The 23973-nt window shown below is 40.9% G+C and overlaps 1 long non-coding RNA gene across 2 annotated transcripts in view; it reads left to right on the plus strand.

The window, feature by feature from the left end:
• The first annotated feature begins 1991 nt into the window (after positions 1-1991).
• LOC140532386 (uncharacterized) overlaps positions 1992-23973 on the plus strand; it is a 120344-nt gene continuing 98362 nt past the window's right edge. For both annotated transcript variants that reach the window (XR_011976488.1, XR_011976489.1), the window contains exon 1: positions 1992-2195. This is a non-coding gene — a long non-coding RNA (uncharacterized lncRNA). The remainder of the gene's footprint in view (positions 2196-23973) is intronic.

Consider the following 23973-nt stretch of genomic DNA (forward strand, 5'->3'; position numbering starts at 1 on the left):
CTTACCACTGTCCATAGCTAGGGGGAGGGGGATGTGTCTTCAAAACAAACATAGATATGGGATTGTCATTTTCTTTTTCTTTTTTAACTGTAAGAAGAGGAGCAGGGCCAACATGTTTATGGATGAAATGCTGGCTGAGGCTGACCAATAGCTCTTTCCAAGTTCATTCTAGGTCTTCTCTTTTTGGAAGGTGCCCAACTAAATCAGAAAGCAAAAGCAGACTGCAGGCGTGTTCACTCAGCATTCAGGTCACATTGTATTAAAAAGCTCTTTAAGAGAATCTGCATTATCTTGCAATTAAATTATTTTGAAGCAAAGGGAAGCCGACTCTCGTGGGAAGATCACTTTCAGTTATCCTGTTTCAGAATCCCACTAGATGTTGTCACCAGAGGACTTAGGTTCATATCCTGTCCTAAACTTCCTGCCTGGATGACCATAGGTCTCAACTTCTCTTCTTGGGGCCTCAGTTTCTTCATGCATCAAATCAAAGTGTCAGGCCAGATGATGTCTAAGGACCATTTAAACCTATGACCCTGTGAGTCTTCCATGTAATTAGTGGCCTGTAGATATCTTTTGTTTTCTGTCTTTTCATTGTAAATCTTCCTCATCCCAGGATTCCCTTTGGTTCTCTTATGTCATTCTCATTTATTGTCCTACTTTTGTATCATTTTTTGTCAGGGATTTTGCAGGACAAATTTAATGTCCCCCTGGTCCCCTAAATAAAGTTGCCCCACCACAAACAAGGAATATATTGAGCCTATCCAAATTTAAATATTCTTCTAACATACGCAAACCAAATCCAAATAAATGCCTGGAACATTGAAAGAGATGATAAACTCATGCAATTTTGGTAACTGGAGGCTCATTTTGCCTGCTTCCATTATGTACAGATTTGGATGATTTTCTTCTCTGGTTTTTGGTAATGATCTCAAGCAGTTTTTATTTCCTATTTAATACTGGGGTCTTTCTACTTCAATTTCATGCAACCACTTGTTGACAAAACCCCCACCAAATGATTCAGTCAATTATGCTGCAAAGTAAATGGATTTATTGTTGTTTTTAATCTCTAATCAAGGAAAAAGTAAAATTGACCAGAGATTCCAGGCCAGCAATGGGAAACACGGTAATAAAAAACTCTTATTTCTCAGGAAGCATTTCTCCCTTTGACTGTAGGTAATAGTTCTGCTGCACTTGGGATTATTAAAGGTTTATTTTGCCATTTCCTTCACTGTGTTTCTGTGGAGCACAAGCTCAGAGATTTGAGAAACTTTGGGGCCCAACTGACAACAATAGCCAATAAACTTTGTTAGAATAGTGAAAATGGAGAAAGAATTTCCAGTAATGGGGAGGCGACCAATCATGTCATGTAATTCCTTGGATGATTTCTACCTTTATGATCTTTGGAAAGTCATTTAACTTCCCTGGGCCTCAGCTTTTCCTTCAGTTCAATGCAGAGGTTGTACTAGATGTTCACTGATGTCCCTTTCAAATCTATCTATTTATCCTATAAATGTATGCTCCCTAGAAATAAGCATGGGATTTGAAGAATTTGTTGGCTTCCATTAAGTTCTAGGCCAAGTTTCACTGGCTATGGCAACTGTGGGTATGTACGTGCAGAGTCTGGGGTTTGTTTTTTTTTTAATTTTGAAAATGTACAAATGGCAAAGACAAGACAATGTATTCAACCTTCAAACTGAGGAAGACTACCTTTTCTCACATGAATGACAAACCAAGTTTCAAGGTTCATTTTTCCTAATGTAAAGACTTCTACTTCAGGGCAAAAATTCAAGTTCCTAATTCAAGCTGAAGAATTGGTGATTTGATAGCATTTTTCGAGATAAAGGTTTTACTGGACTATGCTCTTCATATGAGTCCACAGCATGGAATTATAACCATTATGACCATATAGTACTAGTCTTCACTAAGACAGGAAGAATGTTAAAGACAAAGGAAGGGATGATCTTGTTCTACTCTGCTTAGATCACAATATATCTGGAGCATTGTCCAGTTCTGGGATACTCTTTAGGAAAGATATTAATAGCCTACAGGATGTCTCAGTGAAGGTAGGGTCTCTGAGATCTGGACATATGAAGATTGGTTGAAGGAGCTGAGAATGTTTAGCCTGCACGAAAGAAGGATTGGAGATAACTTGAGGGCTGTCTTTCCTTTTGTGTGTATTCTTTCCTGATTTGAAGGTGAGTGAGCATCCAGTAATGGAATTGACTAGATTTTGAGCTTTAAAAGATCTGAAGAATCATGAGATGTCCCCTTATCAATGAAAGTCATGGTGAGGTGTCAGGGAATATGCAGAATGACTTTCTTGACCAAGTCAGCAGTGGTTTGACCCATTAACTAACACTGTACCCAGTAAGAAACTAGCTTACTTGAGTGACTCATTTAAATCTAAAGTAATGCCCCAAAGTCAACTTGATCGGGACTCTGTGAAAGTATAAAAGGATGCCAAGGTTCTGGAGTCACGAAATTCCCCTCATCCCAGGGCCTGTAGGCTTCCCCTATACCTGTTCCTGAATACTGTTGTATTTCACACTTGAGTCTCCTATTCTCAGAGACATTGTGGATGCAAGAAAAGAGTGCATCCTTGATTTGGCAGGGGGAGGGGGTTGGGTTTAAATTGACACTATTCCTACTCAATAAATACTCTTGATAAAAGCTAATTCATATCAACTTAAAAAGGAGAATTTTGGGTGGGGGCTTTTGAGGAATAGTATTAGAAGCCATAATCCTTTAAGATTTCTCCCCATAATTCTAAGGGGAGAGAAGTAATTATTTACCCTATGGGTACCCAGTTCACCTATATGAGTGGAAGTTGGTAGAGTGAGTGCAAAGGGGGTGTGATATCTGTGTTGTTAGACATCAGGGACACAAGCAAATCAAGGTATAATATTTGGAGGCAGGATCATCAGAATATTTTAATTATAGTCTGGACCATTGATCTATAGCACATGACCTTGTCAAGGGAGGGTTAATCCATGGGATGGTACTTGGTATTTTTATGCTTCGGCTTTTCATCACTTGTTTTTATGGCCAATCAGATTAGTTCTGAGACTCTGATTTAATGCTGAGAGATGATCAGTTTCCCTCTCTTGGGTTTCATCTACACTATTTACTTTGAAGCACTTAACATCTAACTAAGGTTTATTCAGTATTGACATGGATAAGCACATCTCTTATGATGCATCTCAAAAGCATTCATGCAATTGCCAGCGGGGACACTTTTATTTTTATTTTTTTGTAAAGTTGTTTGGCCAAATACAAATATAATATCACTACTCTGGAGGCTTTTTTCCTCCCCAAGACTGCTATGAAAATGATGAAGGCCTCGATGACTGTAAAATGTGCTCCTAGACTGGAACCAACAAATGAGGCCATCTCAGCTAGCAATCATATTGATTATGGTCACAGACAATATTCGTGATAAAGGCTATGCCAAGGAAGGACATGATTAGTTATTACTTGGGACTGTGTGTTGTTTTTCATTTCATTCCTTTCCCCATGGAAACTCCAAAGAAGTCACTTGACAGTCTTTTTGAGGAGGTGGCTTTGCTTTTGCCTGGGTAAAGGAATTTTCTTTCTTGGCTGGAGAAATAGCCTATTGTGAGAAAAGAAGAGTGGACTATGAGGTAGGAAGTGTTTTCTTCTTCTGGAGACTCATCTAATGTCATTTCTAACAGCCAAGAATAACCTACATTCCCTTTACATAGGGTAAAGAGAGCTCCTACACACATACCTGTTAGAAAGTCATTTCTGGAAACATTCTAGGGGCAGGATGTCTCTTTATGTCTCCCCTGGTAATGTTGGTGATAGCTGTTTTATAATTATAATCGTCAAACCAGCTATGAACTGAGGATATATGTAATCAAAATTCAGTCTATTTTACTAAAGTTAAAAAAATGAATTGGGATCCATGTTGAAATCCAGAAATATCCCTTCTGTGACCTGACATTACTATGTGTAGAGAGGGAATGTGATTCATCTAAAAGGATTTACTATTTCCAAAGTCAATCTGATTCAGCAGGACATTTTGGTAACATTATAATATTTGCATATTTCTCTTTGGAAAGGTTCTCCACCCCAAGTTTATTAGTGCATCTACAATGGTAACTTCTCCAGGTTTCACTGCTAGAAGACCAAATGCAGGTGACGAGCAGGGCAGTCACACACAGGACAGTCTTACAGTAAATCAATATCTTATCCCCCTTTTTTTTTCAGTTGAGAGGGGATTTAATAACAACTTCTCCATCCATTAAACCACCCTGACACTCCGAGGTGAATGCAGACTTTAAAGAACACAGGCTGACCTATTGAAGGTTATGATTGGTAGCAACATAAACTTAAAGAAAAACATGCTCATCAGATATTGGACGATAAACAAAGCAGCGCTTCCATAGAAATTCTGGCTGTCGTTCCATCTTCCTCATCACTTGTGTTAACATAGCAGTTAAAGCTTAGCAAAACCCTTTCCATCTATGAGCTCATCTCAAACTATCACTAACCCTGTGAGGTGGATACTCAGAGTGACTTGCCCAGGGTCATGCAGCTAGTCATTATCCAAGACTAGAAGTGAATCTAGGTCTTTCAGGATCTTTATAATGGGAGATATGCTCTCAGCTTGACTGTGGGTCTCTGCTCGGCCCATTGGACCACTGACATTTTCAATTCCTCAGACAATGAGAGCCATTATAAACCTGTGTAGTTCACATTAATCATTAGAGAATTCTAAGGGGAGAAGACAAAATCACCCCAGTGTCAGCAGAGAGTTTGCAGGACACAGGAAGGATGTGGTTGCAGGAAGAAGGCTCTACATTGTCTTTGGGCTGTTCTTTCTGCCTCCCATATAGAGCTATGGTGATTCTATTAGGAATCAAGCCAGGAAAGGGGGCATGGAAATAGTGGGATATCTGACCAGGTATAGCCACAGGGTCATTCCCAGATATTTCTAAGCATCAACCCATTGGGTATGTCTCAGCTCAGCCTCCTGGAAGGTTTTGTCTGCACTGGCTCTCTGCTTCCTGAAAAAAATGGGCAGAGGAAGCATCCCTCAGGCAGGAGAAGAGACTCAGAACCAGCTGTCTCAAGGCTTGATCACAGGTTAGGGTCTAAGCCAGACTAGAAAGCAGCAGACCTCAACGGCAGAATTCTATTGTTGATAGCCATGTTTCATTGGTTCCCTTGACTGGGGCGGTATAGGGGTGGGGATTGTCTTACATATTTTCTGAGAGCTTGATTTGATTCTACAACTAGGTTGAGAGTACCTTGAATTCTAAGAACCAGGATCTAGACTAGAATATGGACTGGCTATATTTCCCTCTGTAGCACTGAATGGTACCTAGCACAATGCCCAGGACATAGCTAATGTTTAATGGATTGATTCCTACCTTGGTGTCCCCCCACTACTAGCCTCAGCAGGGCCCATCCCCCATTGCCATCTGGGACTGAGATAGTCAAAGTTGCATGATCATAAAGTTCAGAGCATGAAGATGCTGAGAGTTCCCAGGATTCAAGCTCTAGAGTGGGAAGGGAGCTCAAAGGCTGGCTAGCCCAGACCCCTCATTCTGTAGATAAGAAAATTGAAGTCCAGGGAGAAAGGAATGCACTTAAGGTCACACAGGTAATAAGTGGCAGGCCCTCGGACCTTAAACCACATGCTCCACCATGCTTCCCTTTGAGGTTACCCTTAGTCCTACAAACTTCAGGTAATGGAGATTAAGACCCTTTTTGCTTAGAGTCATAGAAATGGTCTCGATTGGATTTGAATGTGGGAGTTGAGGAAGACTTCAGAACTGGGTGCCTGAGGAAGGAGACATTTTCCTTGAGAGCCTCCACTTTCCTTTACTTCATTTCTAAAGCTGATAGGGCATCCAAGGAATGCCTGCTTTTTCTCTCCTTCCTCTTGTATAGAATCTGTATGATGCTGTCAATGAAGCCCTGGGCTTTAGGAGCTGTGCAAGAGATTTCAGCTTTCCTCTAGTCTTTTGAAAGATCCCCCTGGGCATCTTCCTTTTGGGGTGGACAATGCCCCTCAGGGCAGGATGAAACTGTGTAACATATCCCAGCAGGCAGAGATTTGAGATCAGTAGTTTGGAGGAAGACCTCAAAGCAAGCTGAAACTATGTTCCATTTCACAAGGTATTGAGTCATTACCATTCAAGCTGCTTGTGGAGAACAGCATCATATATCTGGGACCCTAAGGCTTCCCCTGATGCCTGCCAAGCCTGATGAATGTATCCCTTCTAAGCACCACTGCTCCCTGTATTCTATAGTCAATGGTTCTGTTGGCAGTAGAGTTATTACTACAAGCAATGCCTGCAGAGAATGATGGAAGATGGACTCCCATTCATCAGCTCAGCTCCATCAACGTCTCCTGTCCACAGTCTCTTTGAATAGCACACATATGATTTACTGGGAAAGTTTAAGCCTGGGTCTTGTCTTGCTGACAAATGGGAGACAGAATGATTTTCAAGGCTGTGAATTAAGATTTGTTCATAATGAATAACTTGATAGAGGGAGCCACACATTCCTCTTCCTCCTCTCTCTCTTCCTCTCCTTCCTTTTCTTCTTCCTCCATCCTTCCTTTCTTCCTTTTTCCCTCCTAATTCATTCCAACTTATCATCCATGTAGCCAACAAAAGTCATTTTCTCTACAGACAGATCTGATTATATCACTTCCAATTTGGTCAGCTCCCATGACTCCCTGTTATCTGTAGGATAAAATACGTGTTTCTCCATTTGACTTTTAATATTCTTCACAACCTGCCTTTTCACCTACATTCTATGTTATTCCCTTTCCTTTATTATAATGCAGCCAAAGGTTCCTCTCTACTCCTCACAAAAGACCCCTCATGGGCCGTCTGTATGGCTTTGTGCTGGCCATCCCCCAAGTCCAGAATTCACTGTGCTTATCTCTGCCCCTCCCCTTCCTCCTCTCTTTACACAAAACATTTTCAAGCACCATGTTCTGAAGGAAGTCTTTCCTGGTCCCTCCAACATCTCATGTTATCTTGTATGTATTTGACAATGTATATGTAATTTACAAACCTTCAATACATTACATAAATGTTAGTTCTTTTAGTTGTGAATGTATATTATATATACATATGTACACATAAATATATTTGTATGCCTCTCTCTCTATCTTTCCTCACATACGCAGATCTTGTCTCTCTTTGAGAACAAGATTGTTCATTCATTATATCTTTACTGCTTAGTGTAATGGTTGGCATATAGGACATGATGAATTAGTGCTTTTTGATTTATTTAGGCTCAATGTCATAAAAAAAACCCAACAACTCCCTAACAATTTGAGCTAAACCAAAATAAAAATGAACTCTGCCATGCTGGAAGTCTTTCAGGAATGACTGGAGATCTGGTCCTTGGGTATTTTGTAGTGAAGATTCCTTTGGAGATTTGAAATGGAGAATCAGAAGATCTCAATTTGGCATCTGTTTAGCAAATCTGTTGCCAATCTTCAACCGGATGGAGGTCTTACTAAAAATGTCAACCATTCCCACAGTGAAAAATGCCAAATGAATAGAGGGACACGTATTGGAAAGATTTGCCCACTATTCACTTGCCAAATCACACCCTTACCCGGGGGGAGGTCCCAAAGAGAGGCTTCAGAATTGAGGTCTACCCTCCAAGTAGCCAAAGGGCTCACCTTGTTCAGCAGACAGTGGAGGCCCAACAGATCTCTAGACTTCAATAGCCCAAAGGACTAGGTATCCTATAATTGTGAATAGAGATTCCTTCTACCAAGACAGCCATGACTTATTTATGCCAGCCCATCTTTTGCATGTCTTGTTCTCATTCCCCCAAAAGTGTGCCACAGAGGTCAGCCTAGGGTGATGAAAGCTTTCCATTGGGTCTTAACATCACAAAATGGTGAAAGGAACAATAATTCAATCCTTTGTCACACCCTTTTTAGGAGTAATGGTAGAGTTCATTTGATTACTGAAAATATCAAAATTAATATTATCTCAAGGTTTCTCTGTATTGATTTCTACTTCATTGATTCTACACTGCAACTGATTTTATGCTGTATTAATCTTATGGGTCTCTATCCACCTGGCTTGAGTTGAGCTCAGGAATCCAGTTGAGTTAACTCAAAGTTAGTGTAAAAGGAAGGTTACTTTCTCTCATACTGGTATCCCCTAGAATATTTCATGGAAATAAGTTTGTTTAGCTCCACAAACATACCATTCCCAAAAGATATGGCATGTGTCCTTTCCTGTCTTTGTATAGCTAAGGGTTTTTTTTTTTAATCTGTTCTGAGGAAATAGCAAGTTTTCTAGTTGTAATATTCTGGCAAAAAGTCCAAGCTACAGATGGATCTCATAAAGCAATCAACATCCTTTAATTGTTAGAGAAGGGCATGATTAGCCTCACCTGAATACCCACCCACCTTTCTCAGTATGCCGTTTCCAGCTCTTTATGTATGACCCCATGGACCATACTGGTCATGGTGTTTTCTTGGCAAAGATACTGAAATGGTTTGCCATTTCCTTCTCCAGTGGTTTAAAGTAAACAAAGATTAGGTGACTTACACAGGGTCACATGGCTAGTAAGTGTCTGAGGCCAGAGTTGAACCAGGGTCTCCTTGACTCCAGGTCCAGTGTTCTATCCACTGAGTTGCCAGCTGGCTGCTTTCTTTCCCAGTATAATCAGTTTTAATGTTTCTGTCTCAAGCCTACAGCCTATCACCTTTTGTCCACACCTACCAAGATCTCCTTCCTTGCTGTATGTTAATAAAGAGGGTCCTTTCTTTGGGGGGGTGTCACTGGCTTTGCTGAGGTTGCCAGTGTGACCCACTTTGTTAACAGTTATGTTACGCTTACACTGATCTTGCTCAGAGTCTGTACCTCAGTCTACCTTGATTAAACTTGCTTGAGACATTACTGTTCAGCTTAGCCCCTCCTAGGCATGGTCTCTGATGGTCCAGTGTCAGTGACCATCAATAAGTCATTAATCTTAATGGGCTTCTGTCTCTTCAGCTGCAAAATAATGAGGGAGTTAGTCTTTTCAAGCTGCATTTAGAGTAGCCTATGATTATTTAAGGCTCCTTGAAAGCTAGACCCACAGTGAGAAACTTGTTGGCTCATATGAAGAGGGGCATAAAGGAGGGAAACTAAGTTTGTGAAAAGTTCCTGTCATCTTCATGGAGAAGATCTTGGGCAAGATTCAAGTTAAAGGGTATATCTGTAGGATGAAACTGCTGAGAGAGAAGGCATGCTCCCTTATATATCAGTGCCCTAGGCCAAAGAGCTTCTCACCTCATGCTAGTTACCATGTTAGGACTGGGTGATATAGAAGGTCTCTTCCAGCTCTGGTTCTCATGCTCCTCGGAGCCCACCTCTATGTAAACCTGGATTGTCATTATTATAGGAGTATAGGGACCTTAGGGGCTATCAAGCCCCACTCTTACTGGGCACGATCACTTTTCACTGTTTGTCAAGACCCCCTGGTCTACATTTAGACAAGAGAAACCATTAGGTTGATTAGTGTGACTGCCCTGGAAAGAGTGGTCAATGCTTCCTACTACTCAAAAGGAGAGGAGAAAACAATGGCAGCACATTTGGGATTTGGAGATTTTCTGACTAAATAAAATGTGCAATTGCAAAAAAGCAAAGGATAATCCCTGTGGGGATGGCTCCCAAATATTCACTGGTGTTTCATACAGTGAGAATTTCACAGATTTCTTTCTTCTATAAGACCAAGAAAGTTATTAGGAATTTTTCTATTATATTCAGATTCCATTTATATTTTACTTTAATTTTACCTTGTATAACTAACTACATATCACTTCCTTTTGTAAAATGTAAAGTCCGTGAGAGCAGGGATTGATTATTTATTTCAATTTTCTATTTGCGGGTCCTAACAGTGCCTGACGTATAGCATTTGCTTCATCGATGTTTAGTGAATTGGAGCTCACATCTAGTGTACTCCTGCCCCATAAAAAAAGGCAGAAGAACTAGAAAATGTCCTTAGAAATCAAATGACTGATTAAGAAATGAAAGGATTTCTGGTCAGGAATGACTAAGTCAGATGGCATCCAGGACCAAAATCTGCACAGTTTCCTAGAGTCTGCAGAGAATGAATACTGACCACTTCCCCTAGTTTCTAAATTAGTTTATACCATCGGAAGTTTGCAAAAAGGAGTGAGAGAAATGAGATGTGAGAAGAGTCTTGCCTTCTTGCTTTCTGTGTGATACTTGACAAGTCATTCACCTGCTCTGAGCTTTGGTTGCTTCTCCTGTAAAGTGAAGGTGTTGGACCAGATAAGCTTTTGTCTTTACATCTGTATAGCACAGACACAGCTTCCAGGATCACAGAGCATGTAATTGTGATTCCTATCAGAGCTCTAGTGGACTGCTGAGCCTCACCTGAATATTGGCCTTGCTCAGACCTCAATTCAACTCCATATTAAATTATTAAGGTTGTACTGTGTTTGAAGGATTGCGCTGCCATGGGGGATGCCCAGAGAGTTTGGCTACAAACTAGCAGTGAAAGGAATAGAAAGGGGAGGGAGAAGGAGGAAGAGGAGAGGGGAGCAAAGGAAAGGGAGTGAGAGAGAGGAAGTAAAAGCTAAGCAGCTTTGTCAAAATCTACCAGCCACCTTTGCTTTGCTGTCTTTTCTTCAAGACCCTAGCACAGCCCTGGCAAGAAGAGATAGCCCTCCCATACCCAAGCTGCTCTCTTCTTTTTTTTTTTAAATAATTTATTTATTTTTTATTTAACTTTGAACATTCAATTTCATAAAATTTTGGGTTCCAAATTTTCTCCCCTTTTGTCCCCTCCCCCCACCCCAAAACACCAAGCATTCTAATTGCCCCTATCACCAGTCTGCCCTCTCTTCTATCATACCTCTCTGCCCTTGTCTCCATCTTCTCTTTTGTCCTGTGGGGCCAAATAACTTTCTATACCTGTTTACCTGTATTTCTTGTTTCCTAGTAGCAAGAGCAGTACTCGACAGTTGTTCCTAAAACTTTGAGTTCCAACTTCTCTTCCTCCCTCCCTCCCCACCCCTTCCCTTTGGAAGGCAAGCAATTCAATTTAGGCCATATCTGTGTAGTTTTGCAAATGACTTCCATAATAGTCATGTTGTATAAGACTAACTATATTTCCCTCCATCCTATCCTGTCCCCCATTACTTCTGTTCTCTCTTTTGATCCTGACCCTCCCCATGAGTGTTGACCTCAAATTGCTCCCTTCTCCCCATGCCCTCCCTTCCATCGTCCCCCCCACCCTGCTTATCCCCTTATCCCTCACTTTCCTGTATTGTAAGATAGGTTTTCATACCAAAATGAGTGTGCATTTTATTCCTTCCTTTAGTGGAATGTGATGAGAGTAAACTTCATCTTTTTCTCTCACCTCCCCTCTTTTTCCCTCCGCTAAAAAGTTTTTTGATTGCCTCTTTTATAAGAGATAATTTGCCCCATTCCATTTCTCCCTTTCTCCTCCCAATATATTTTTCTCTCACTGCTTGATTTTATTTTTTTAAGATATGAGCCCATCCTCTTCAATTCACTCTGTGCACTCTGTCTCTATGTGTGTGTGTGTGTGTGTGTGTGTGTGTGTGTGTGTGTGTGTGTGTAATCCCACTCACTACCCAGATACTGAAAAGTTTCAAGAGTTACAAATATTGTCTTTCCACATAGGAATGTAAACAGTTCAACTTTAGTAAGTCCCTTATGACTTCTCTTTGCTGTTTATCTTTTCATGCTTCTCTTCATTCTTGTGTTTGAAAGTCAAATTTTCTTTTCAGCTCTGGTCTTTTCATCAAGAATGCTTGAAAGTCCTCTATTTCATTGAAAGACCAATTTTTCCCCTGAAGTATTATACTCAGTTTTGCTGGGTAGGTGATTCTTGGTTTTAGTCCTAGTTCCTTTGACTTCTGAAATATGATATTCCACGCCCTTTGATCCCTTAATGTAGAAGCTGCTAGATCTTGTGTTATCCTGATTGTATTTCCACAATACTTGAATTGTTTCTTTCTAGCTGCTTGCAATATTTTCTCCTTGACCTGGGAACTCTGGAATTTGGCCACAATGTTCCTAGGAGTTTCTCTTTTTGGATCTCTTTCAGGAGGTGATCTGTGGATTCCTTGAATACTTATTTTGCCCTCTGGTTCTAAAATCTCAGGGCAGTTTTCCTTGATAATTTCATGAAAGATGATGTCTAGGCTCTTTTTTTTGATCATGGCTTTCAGGTAGGCCCATAATTTTTAAATTGTCTCTCCTGGATCTATTTTCCAGGTCAGTTGTTTTTTCAATGAGATATTTCACATGATCTTCCATTTTTTCATTCTTTTGGTTTTGTTTTGTGATTTCTTGGTTTCTCATAAAGTCATTGGCCTCCATCTGTTCCATTCTAATTTTGAAAGAACTATTTTCTTCAGTGAGCTTTTGAACCTCCTTTTCCATTTGGCTAATTCTGCTTTTTAAAGCATTCTTCTCCTCATTGGCTTTTTGAACCTCTTTTGCCAGTTGAGTTAGCCTATTTTTCAAGGTGTTATTTTCTTCAGCCTTTTTTGGGGTCTCCTTTAGCAGGGTGTGGACCTGCTTTTCATGCTTTTCTTTCATCTCTCTCATTTCTCTTCCCAGTTTTTCCTCCACCTCTCTAACTTGATTTTCAAAATCCTTTTTGAGCTCTTCCATGACTTGAGCCCATTGGGTAGGCTGGAATACAGAAGGCTTGACTTCTGTGTCTTTCCCTGATGGTAAGCATTGTTCTTCCTCATCAGAAAGGAAGGGAGGAAATATCTGTTCACCAAGAAAGTAACCTCTATAGTCTTATTTTTTTTTCCCTTTTCTGGGCATTTTCCCAGCCAGTGACTGGACTTCTGAGTATTCTCTTCACATACACTTTGCCTCCAGATCCGCCCAGCCAGTGCTTGGGGTCTGAGATTCAGATGCTACTTCCCAGCGTCAGGGCTTTTGGCGGGGGCAGGGCCACCTCATGGGGCTCAGTTCCCTCAGGGGGTTTATGTGGAGACTTTCAACAATGGATTCAGGCTCCTGCCTGCTTGGGGAGCCCCGGTCTGCTCCCGCCTCCACTGCTGCCTCCTGAGGGGGCCTGAGTTATGGGGACACCCCACTCCCCTCTCAGCAAGCCGAGAAGACCCTCTCACCAACCTTTGTGGCCCGTGGGTGGAGGGACCCGCATGGCCACTGGAGATTCTGTCCCTGAAGCCTGCTCGGGTCCGCTCCTCTCGGTGCCGCACAGCCAAGTCAGGGCTGGGCTCGGCTCTGGGTCCGCAGCACGACGGACCTTTTGCGAGAGGTTTTCAGGGCTCTCTGGAACAGAAATCTCGTCTGCTCCATTGTTCTGTGGCTTCTGCTGCTCCAGAATTTGTTGGGAGTTCTTCTTTACAGATATTTTATGGACTGTGGGTTCGGAGCTAGCGTATGTGTGTCTTTCTACTCTGCCATCTTGGCTCTGCCCCCTGCTCTCTTCTACCATGTGGACAATGTAGGAAGGATACAGTGCACTGCTGTTAGTGAAGTTGTGAACTGATCCAACCATTCTAGTGAGTAAGTTGTAACCATGCCTAAAGGGCTATAAAACTGTATATATCCTGTGACACAGCAATGAAATGACTAGGGCTGTATTCCAAAGAGATCAAAGAAAAAGGAAAAACACTTATATGTACAAAAGATAATTATTTCCTCTTTTTGTGGTGGCCAAGAATTGGAAATGGAGGACATGCCTATCAGTTGGGGAATGGCTGAATAATGGAATAATTTTGTGCTGTAAGAAATGACAAGCAGGAGGCTTTCAGAAAAATATGGGAAGATTTACAAATACTGATGCAGAGTGAAGTGAGCAGAAGCAGGGACACACCATATACAGTAACCCCAATATTGCAATGATGAACAACTCTGAATGACTTAGCTATTCTCAGCAATACAATGATGCAAGATAATTCTGAAGGACTCATGATGAAAAAAATGCTGTCTACCTTCAGAGAAAGAATCAATGAAATCTGAATGAGGATCAAAGCATATTTTTTTTAACTTTCTTTTTTTTGAGGGTGTCCATTTTCTTTTGCAACATGGCTAACATAGAAATATGTTTCACAAATTGATTTCTTAAGGAAGGGGTGGGGGAGAGAGAGAGAGAGAGAGAGAGAGAGAGAGAGAGAGAGAGAGAGAGAGAGAGAGAGAGAGAGAATTTAAAATTCAAATTTTTTTTAAATGTTAAAATTGTTTTTACATGTAATTGAGAAAATAATAAAAATAAGGGATACAATGTAGTGGTTCCCAAATTATGGCCTGTAGGCTAATAGGATGGAGGATGACTTTATAGAATCACACAATTTGAAGGTTAGCAGGAATGTCAAGAAACCCCCACTATGATATACCCTAAGAATGGTCCTCTAGCCTCTGCTTAAAGATCTCTTAGAAGGACGAACCCACCTCATCCTTTAGTAGAACACCATTCAGAATGTATTCACATAAATATTTTAAAGTCTGTCCTTTGGGGCTTTCATGAAACTAGAGCTGCTCCTTCATGAATCTGCTGCAAGGGTCCACACTCCTACGACAATCTTGGTGCTGTAGAAAAGTCCTCAAGAAGTGAGGAAGAATCAGTCAGGAAGTGGTAAGTTGTTGTTGCTGCTGCTGCTGCTTGGTCAAAGGAAAGAACTACGTTTCACTGAAGACTGAAAAAAAGGCAGGTCTTGAACCATGGTACTTTACAACTAAGACATCAGTTCTTGGTTTAGCTGGTTTATCTTTTCTGTAATTGTATCCCCAGGACCAAGCTCAGTGCTGAGGACATAGTAACCACTTAATAAACACTCGATTATTGATTGGTTAATGGATTAATTGATTGATTTCTCCAAGCCTACAAAATCCAAAAATCCTTTTGATCATGTTCCTCTAACAATGGATTTTTTTTACTTGGTATTTGACTGGTGAATTCAACTGTTCAGAGGTCTGTAGGAGGAGATACAATAACAGATCATACTCTTTCCAGATGATGAAAATGGTGCTGTTCCTAGGAAGTCAAGGAGTCTACTCTGTGCTGAATGGCTACCTTTCTAAATCCCTTTGAGACTTTTTGTGACTAGACCCTCCGAAAGAAGTTCCTACCTGGCCCCTCTACACATTCAGCTATCTACAATAGCTTGGAGCTAACGATTAACTCAGACATTTGCAAACATTCTTTATTCCCATGATTATAACTAGGATATAGGAAATGAAGAAGCTGATATGAGAGTGTTAGCATCCTTAGACTATGACCCTCAAGCTGGAAGAAACCTTAGAGCTCACCTCATCCAACTTATCTCATCTTATGGAAGAAGACAGTGAAGCCCAGATAGAAAATAGACTTGCCTACGGTCACCTGAGTCACGTAGTTTGCAGAGCTAGAATTTGAAGTTAGCACCTTCAACTCCATGTTCCTCCCTCTTTATATACCTTGATGCCTTTCCTCCAGACTGATAGGTCACTGTCTGATCGTTTGTCATGGTGCCCAGAAAAGAGTCAGCCTCTCTTACCAAGAATATGATCTGTATTTCCTAAAGATGTTTCAGGAGTGGGGTGGTGGTGCTGGTGGTGGTGATGGAGACATTTGGAAATGCATGCCATTGACTAACTGCTATGACTTCTCTGGAAGAGAACGCTCACAAATTCGATACTAGCTAAGTGAAGAGGCTGGTATCTTCAATGCCTCAGTGTCACTGGGTAATTTATTGGGATCTAATTATCATGGTCTAGTTACCTTTCAAAAAGTCAGGGAGCTTCCTGACTGTTTTTTATTAATGCAATAAATGAATAAAAACAGTTAGCTATTCACTGCCTGCTCCTGGAGCTTTGATGAATAGACCAATTAGAAGGATTGGCTAAATTGAAATCACCTTCGCGCAGGCATTGATTCTGGATTGCCATGTAATTCTAGGGTGGGAGAGAAGGCTTTATTAGGACTAAATTAAATATTTATAGGGGACAGCTCATTAAAGATAAACAAGGCACACTCCCTCTCATTTGGGCTAATCCTTTATTCAGCAATTTGCCAATGAGACAGTGTAATGGGAGTTTGAGAGAGAGAGAGAGAGAGAGAGAGAGAGAGAGAGAGAGAGAGAGAGAGAGAGAGAGAGAGAGAGAGAGAGAAAGAGAGAGAGAGAGAGAGAGGGAGAGAGAAAGAGAGAGAGAGAGAGAGAGGGAGAGAGAGAGAGAGAGGTGGAAAAGGAAGAATGACAGATCACAGGACAATGCTTTTCGGCCTAAGTTTGGAGATAACAAGTCAGTTATGGGGCAAACCACACAGGTGTCTCTCATTGAAAACTGCATAACTTGTCTACTTACAAAATCTATGCTGCACTGAATGAGGAAGGGTGGAAGAAGCTGTGTTGACAAGAGGACAGTAGATAGGCCACTGGTCTTGGAATCAGAAAGGCCTGAATTCAAATCCAGTCTGACATCTCACAATGTCAACTGACCAAGGGAAGGACCCCTGGATGTAAGAGGGATATCTGTGGCCTAGGAGAGGCCTGTACCATGGGAGGAATTCTGCACACCATTGAGAATAATATTTTATTTTTCCAATTACATGCAAAATCAACTTTTAATATTTTTTTTCAATTGACTTCCAAATTCTCTCTCTCCCTCATTGTCCCCACTGATATGACCAGAAATTTGTTGTAGATTATACATGTACAGTCATTCAAAGCATATTTTCATATTGGTCATTGGGAAAAAAACAGCCCCCCCCCCAAAAAAAAACATGGAAAAATAAAGTGAAAAATGGTGTGCTTTAATCTTTACCCAGACTTTCAGAATTGTCTTGGATCATTGTGCTGTTGAGGACAATCACACCATTCACAGTTAATCATTCAATAATACTCTTATTGTGTACAATGTTCTTTGCTTCAGCTCACTTCATTCTACATCAGTTCATGTAAGTCTTTCCGGGTTTCTTTCTGAAAGTATCCTGCTTGCCATTTCTTCTAGCACAATAGTATTCCATCATAATCATATACCACAACTTGTTCAGCCATCTCCCAATTCCCCCACTGATGAGGACATCCTCTCATTTTTCATTTCTTTGCCACCACACCACAAATTGCTGTTATAAATATTTCTGTACAAATAATTCCTTTTTTAAAAATATCTTTGGGACATGTAGACTAAAAATTAGTGATGACACTCATGGGAGATGGGATGGCTTGAAGTTCTTGACTCTGTTGGGTTGGAATTCCTGGTCCTCCTCTAGCCACTACTCCATACTCCCCAGCTGATGCACCTTCAGGAGAGGAATCACATTTTGGGGTCCTGGGAATACAAAAGAAATGCCCATTTATGCGTAGCAGACATGTCAGAGAAGAACAAAGGCTCTAGACACTGATAATGTCTTCATTTTTGCAACGTCCCCCCTCTCCTGTGGCAGCCTGTCCATTCTGATGAGCATCAAGCTTTGGTGGGAGGAGAACCCACATCCCGTATTGTCAAAGGGTCCTCTTCAAGTGAGTCAACTTTGTTCCTACAGAAAGGCCAGGTTTTGATGTCAGTATATGGTAGCATGACTTTGTTCCAGGGCAAAATGGAAATAACATTGAATGAGCAATGTTGGACCGTACATACGGGTATGAAAATATGTGCAAAGTACTGACCATTCTCCATTCACTTGTGGACACGGGCTTGTCCGATCTTGTAGGTTGTTTATTGAACAAGTAAATGCTGGATGTTGGCAGCACATCAAATTCACACAATGTATGTGCTCATCCCCTTTGTCCAAGCCATCAAACTCATGTACAAAAGAGTAAAGGCAGGAATAATTTAATCTCATTTGGATACACCACTAAGTTCCTATAGAGAATGAATAGCCTCGAATGTTCGATAATCATCACAGAGCTGGGATTCACAAAGAGAATACTGGGATACTACTGCTTGTTATCTTTAATGAGCTCCTAAGCACCACAGAATCAAAATTTTAAACCATTTTTTCCTTGCTGTCTTGACAAATGACTCTGCTGTACCCCCAAAACCAGTTTCTTTTCCACTAGATGTTCTTCTGGAACATTCTCCTTTAGGTGATTAGCTGCCACCAGTGCCTGTGTTGGAACTGTATTTTCCCCAATACAAATTTCCTTTTTGGAGAATAATGTGCCATTTTGCCTGTATTCAGCTTCCACATAGAATGCAGAGTCCTTTGGAAGTGAGGGCTGCCCTTCCTTGTTTTAGCAAGCATTTGCTACAGTGGACTCCAAGGAAACCTGCACTGAGAGTGGAGGAACCCGTGATTTGGTCCAGATAGGGTACAGAAACAAATGTTAGCGGAAGGAGGAGAAACCAGACCTTCTTGATTCTAGCTCCAGTGCTGTGTCATTGCTATCTATACATAGGGAAGTGTAGAGGAATTTTTTAAAAGAAAAATGTCTAAGTTCCATGAAAGGCAGTGTGGTATTATTGAAAGATCAATTGACTCTTAGGAGACATGGGTTCAAATCTTTCCTCTGCTACCTACTACCTGCATGACATGTCACTGCTCCTCACTGGGCCTCAGTTTCCTTATATGTAAAATTAAGAGTTTGGACTAGGGAATCAATTAGTAATCAGTATATCAGCCAGTATGTGAGAGGACAGAAAGGGAGAGAGCTAAACAGAGTCGTTTGTGTTACATCTTCCAGGGATCTGGGATGATTTTGACGCATGGTTGAGGGGAACCTTCTTGTAAAAAACAGCCTGTATGTTGGCATTTCGGTCTACCTGATCAAATGCTTTGTTTTTTCCATAATCAGCAAAATAAGTTTAACAGGATCTTATATTATTCACATCCTTCATTTAGATGTAAAGGTGGTAAAATCTTAAAGTGTGAAGATATTCCATTCTTGAATATTTCTTTTGAAAAATCTATCCCTTCCCTACCAATATCCTCTTGAAGATGGCCTTCATTTGTGTGTAGATTATTCTTGCATATTTGTGGATGTGAAAGTAATCATATTATTGATGGTTTCTGTGTGTGTGTGTGTGTGTGTGTGTGTGTGTTTAGCATGAATGTGGTAAAAATAGGGTTTTTCCTAAGGCCTTTATGCCTCCTCCTTCACGTACCTCATATATTAATCCCCCCATACCTTCACAATTCATTTTTCTCCATCTCTGGTGTCCAAACCCACTTGCTCCAATCCAGTGATTTAGCTCATTGTAGATTGTTTTGGTGCCGTTTTTACTTCTCTTTAAGTCTTTCTTAGACAATAATTCCAAGGTCCCTTGACCAAGCAAGAGGATGAAGAAGAAGGGTGAGTAGCTTGAAGAGGGAGGGGACAGTCTGGAAAACCTTTCTATGGGGAGTGAGATAAGGTAAACATTAAAGAGGAATTCAGAGCTTGTTGCAGTGGACTTACAATTGATCTGGCTAACATGATTTTATGTTATACCTAGACAAAACAGTTGTGAGACTTCCTAAGTTGATCTCCAACATTTTGAGATGTTCTCATTTCATATAATAATAACATCTGAAAAGTCTTCTGTCTTCTCCCTATTTCCCAGTCATCCTTCAAAATTCCTTCTACCTTTCATAGCTTTGAGTGGATCCATCTTTTTCTCTATTTAAATTTTCATTCAATTACTTCTTCCTTTAATAGGCTCTCAGAGAGTCCTGGAGCTATGACATCCTGCATATCCCAGCAGAGCAGCTGGTCCTCTGCAGACAGGAGGGTGGAGTCTCCTTCCTGCTTGTCTGACCTTAAGCAAGATGATGCATAAAGGCTAGGGAGAGAAAGATATTCATACCAGGGGCAACAAAACAGGCTAAGAGAAAAGATAAGTGAGGGATTTCAAAGAGACTTAAGATGAGAGTGAGATCAAGTGTGTCTGGGGAGCTTGTCACCAAGGGAACAAAGGACTCCAGGGCAGAGTTTCCTTCGAGGTGAAAATGTAGCAGGTGAAAAAAGAATAAGGATTGCAGAGAGATCAGTTGGGAGTAAAGACTCACTCTAAGTAAGCATAGACTGTCCAGTCTCAGAATCTGAGAGGCAAAGGGACACCCCAGAGCAAGAGAGGGGGGTCATCTCATTCACACATGATGCTGAAGACTTTTTTGCCTCTCATTGCTCCATAATAGTCTGCCTCTTCTCCCCCAAACTAGATCAGTTCCTACAACATTATGGATTCTTGAATAAAATATGTATAATTAAAGAAATGGGGCTAGTGGGCATAGAATCATTGACAGCATATCCTTGTAAGAGCTATTCTCAGGACTCTTTAAAGTTCTTCTTAAAGGGTTTTACAATACTATGATTCTTCCTTACCACTTTGATGTTGAAGAGTTCCATCAAGGTCACCACATCACTACACTTGTCCTAAGAGAGAGGACTGTCTCCTGGAAAGACCTGGTATTAGACATGAGTTCAAAGACAGTCTCTCATGATTACTATGTATCTGACCTTGAGAAGTCACCTAATTACCGTGGGCCTCAATTTCCTTCTCTAGAAAATGATATGACTAGGTTAGGAGGCCTTTGAGCCACCTTCCATCTACAATTCGGTGAACTTGTATCTTCTCTAACCCCTTCTTACTCTAAATCTGTGACATGAAAATTCTTATGAGAGTAATGTCAATAATCTAACCCATTCTTCCCCAATCTGACCATGATGCATTGGCCAGTATCTTTCCTCCTTATGACTGAATATGCAATAAATGAATAGTTAGAGGATGTCAAACAGCAGTGGCAATACTGGCAAAATGAATAAATAAATAGCAGGACTGTGTGAAAAACTCCAAACTATAGCAGTGACAAGGTATGACAGGGAAAGATGGCCTAATTTCTTAGAAATAAGCTATGAAATTTCCCTTGTAATCAGAAATGCATAGTTGACACCATGTCATTTAATCCCCGTTAATCTGTCAAACTGTCAGCATTGTGTCAATGCCTTCGCCTCCAACATGCATGAAAATGAGCACTTCTGGAAGGCAAGAGGAGGGAGAGGAGCAGGAAGGTGGGCAAGGGGTGGGAATCACCACTTTTCACAATTCCATGTAAGGCCTGGAACTCCCCAAGTCACATCCTGAACTAAGCAGCAGGTCATACCAAAGACTTGTTACTCACCAGAAGAGAGATGTAGGAAAAGGGCATTGACAAATGAAGAGATTGTGAGCTATTTTGTGAGCAAAAGCAGTTCCCAGCTCATCTTTGGATCCTGGTCGATGCTGTAAACCCCACCATGAGATCACCAGCATGTCTGGGGCCTCCCCTCAAAGAAGGGATGCTTCTCGTTCCATGCAACCAGGTATTTGTTGTCAGGGCTGTTTGGGGCCAGAGGATTCAAGGTCTTCCTGCCTGCCCACTGCTTAATCATGGCAAATGGTTCAGTGTAATGAAAACAGCAATGGAGTGCTCTCCATGTATGTCACTGGGGAAAAGAGAGAGCAGCAGTTGAAGTGATGTTACCTGGTCATAAAAAAAGTATTTAAAAAGCCCTAGTGCCACCCAGTAAGAGGCAGTGGGGCACACTGAGCAGAAAGATGGTCTTGCATGAGGAAAACCTAGATCTAAGCCCCACCCCTGGTCTGTCTTGACTGGGGAACCCTGGGTAATCACTTAATCACTCAATCGCTCAGTGCCTCAGGCAAATCTCTAAGACTCTAAATTTCAGAGATTTGAATCAGATTGGCAAAGGAAGTATCAGACCTGGTCTGGATAAAGAAAAGAATGAGTTGTTTTGAGTCAATAGTATGATATGGAAGCTGATTCCATCTTCAGCTACATGGAGAGGCATGCTGCTCAAGACTGTTTAGAGGACAGTCCAAGGATGTGAAGGTTGAAGGAGTCTTCAGCATCCTTCTGGTCCTGCTGACTCCTGCCTTAGGCAGAGGCCATCTGGACATTATCTAAAGTTCTGTCAGCCTGTTGCAGTTTGTGGAGGTCATTGGGAAGTTGCAGAGCAACCAGGACAGGTGATAAGATATGGAAATATCCCATACTGGAATTGGTTGACAGAAATGAACATATTTACCCTGTAGATGAGAAGACTGAGCCAGAAGATGACATGGAACAGGATGGAGAGCACCATTGCCAGGTGATGGCCAAGCACACCTGCCACATGATCAGGACATCCACACAATAATGCCAGTGGGAGCCTCTGCCAACCAAGGAGGGAGCCCTTGGGAGACCAATGTCCAGAAATTCCTGACCCCAAGCATTTACACAGTCTTTTTTTTTTTTTAGCATGGTACACTCTAAGTAATTCACAGAAACCAAGTTTTAACATGGTTGAAAGAAATCATCACAATTATACTCCTAACTCTCAGAACAGAATATGGATAAGTATGAGGGCTGTGATCTAAAGGGGCAAAATCACCTGGGGACTCCGTGGGAAAGGGAAAGGTGTCTGAAGAGGGATGCCCCAGCCTACTCTTTAAAAAATTACTTTTAATATTCAACATTCATTTCCACAAGATTTTAATTTCCAAATTTTCTCATCTCTTCCCTCCACCCCACCCTGAGATGGCATGCATTCTGATAACCCCTTTCTCCAGTCTGCCCTCCCTTCTATTACCTCCCTCTCCCCTTACCTCTTACTTTCTTGTAGGTCAAGATAGATTTCTATACCCCATTGCTTGTATATCTTATTTCCCAATTGCATGTAAAAACAATTTTAAACATTTGTTTTTAAAACTTTGATTTCCAAATTCTCTCCCTTCTTCCCTCCCCACTCACCCCCATGGAGAAGTCAAATAATTAGTTATAGATTATATATGTGTAAATGCAAAACACTTCCATAATACTCATGTTGTGAAAGACTAACTATATTTCCCTCCATCCTATTTCACTCACCAATTATTCTGTTTTCTCCTTTGACCCTGACCATTTTTGTGAGTGTTTGCTTCTGACTACCCCCTCCTCTAATCTGCCCTATCTTATATCATCCCCCCCCCCCATATTCCCTTCCCCTTTACTTTTCTGTAGGGTGGCATACCCAATTGAGTGTGTATGTTATTCTCTCCTTAAGTCAAGTCCAATGAGAGTAAGGTTCACTCATTCCCTCTCACCTGCTCCCCCTTCCCTTCCATTGTGAAACCTTTTCCTTGCCTGTTTTATGTGAGATAATTTACTCCATTCTAACTCTCCCTTTCTCCATCTCCCAATATATTTCTCTGTCACCCCTTAATTTTATTTTTTAGATATCATCCCTCATATTCAACTCTCCCTGTGCCATCCATCCATCTATCTATCTATCTATCTATCTATCTATCTATCTATCTATCTATCTATCTATCTATCTATCTATCTATCCATCCATCCATCCATCCATCCATCCATCCATCCATCCATCCATCCATCCATCCATCCATCTATCTATCTATCTATCTATCTATCTATCTATCTATCTATCTTTCCTCCAACTACGCTAATACTGAGAAAGGTCTTATGAATTATAAATGTTATCTTTCCATGTAGGAATGTAAACAGTTCAATTTTAGTAAGTCCTTTATGATTTCTCTTTCCTGTTTACCTTTTCATGCTGCTCTTGATTCTTGTATTTGAAAGTCAAATTTTCTGTTCAGGTCTGGTCTCTTTATCAAGAATGCTTGAAAGTCCTCAACTTCTTTGAATGTCTATTTTCCCCCTGAATTATTATACTCAGTTTTGCTGGGTAGGTGATTCTTGGTCTCAATCCTAGCTCCTCTGATCTCTGAAATATCATATTCCAAGCCCCATGATCCTTTAATATAGAAATTGCTAGAGCTTGTGTTATCCTGATTGTATTTCCACAATATTTTAATTGTTTCTCTCTGGCTGTTTGCAATATTTTCTCCTTGATCTGGGAACTCTGAAATTTGGCTACAATGTTCCTAGGCATTTTCATTTTGGGGATCTCTTTCAAGAGGTGATCAGTGGATGGATTCTTTCAATTTTTATTTTACCATCTGTTTCTAGAATATCAGAATACTGATGATTTCTTAAAAGATAATGTGTAGGTTCTTTTTTCATCCTGGCTTTCAGGTAGTCTAATAA

Source organism: Notamacropus eugenii, chromosome 3 (genome assembly GCF_028372415.1).
Source record: "Notamacropus eugenii isolate mMacEug1 chromosome 3, mMacEug1.pri_v2, whole genome shotgun sequence".
NCBI lineage: Eukaryota > Metazoa > Chordata > Mammalia > Diprotodontia > Macropodidae > Notamacropus > Notamacropus eugenii.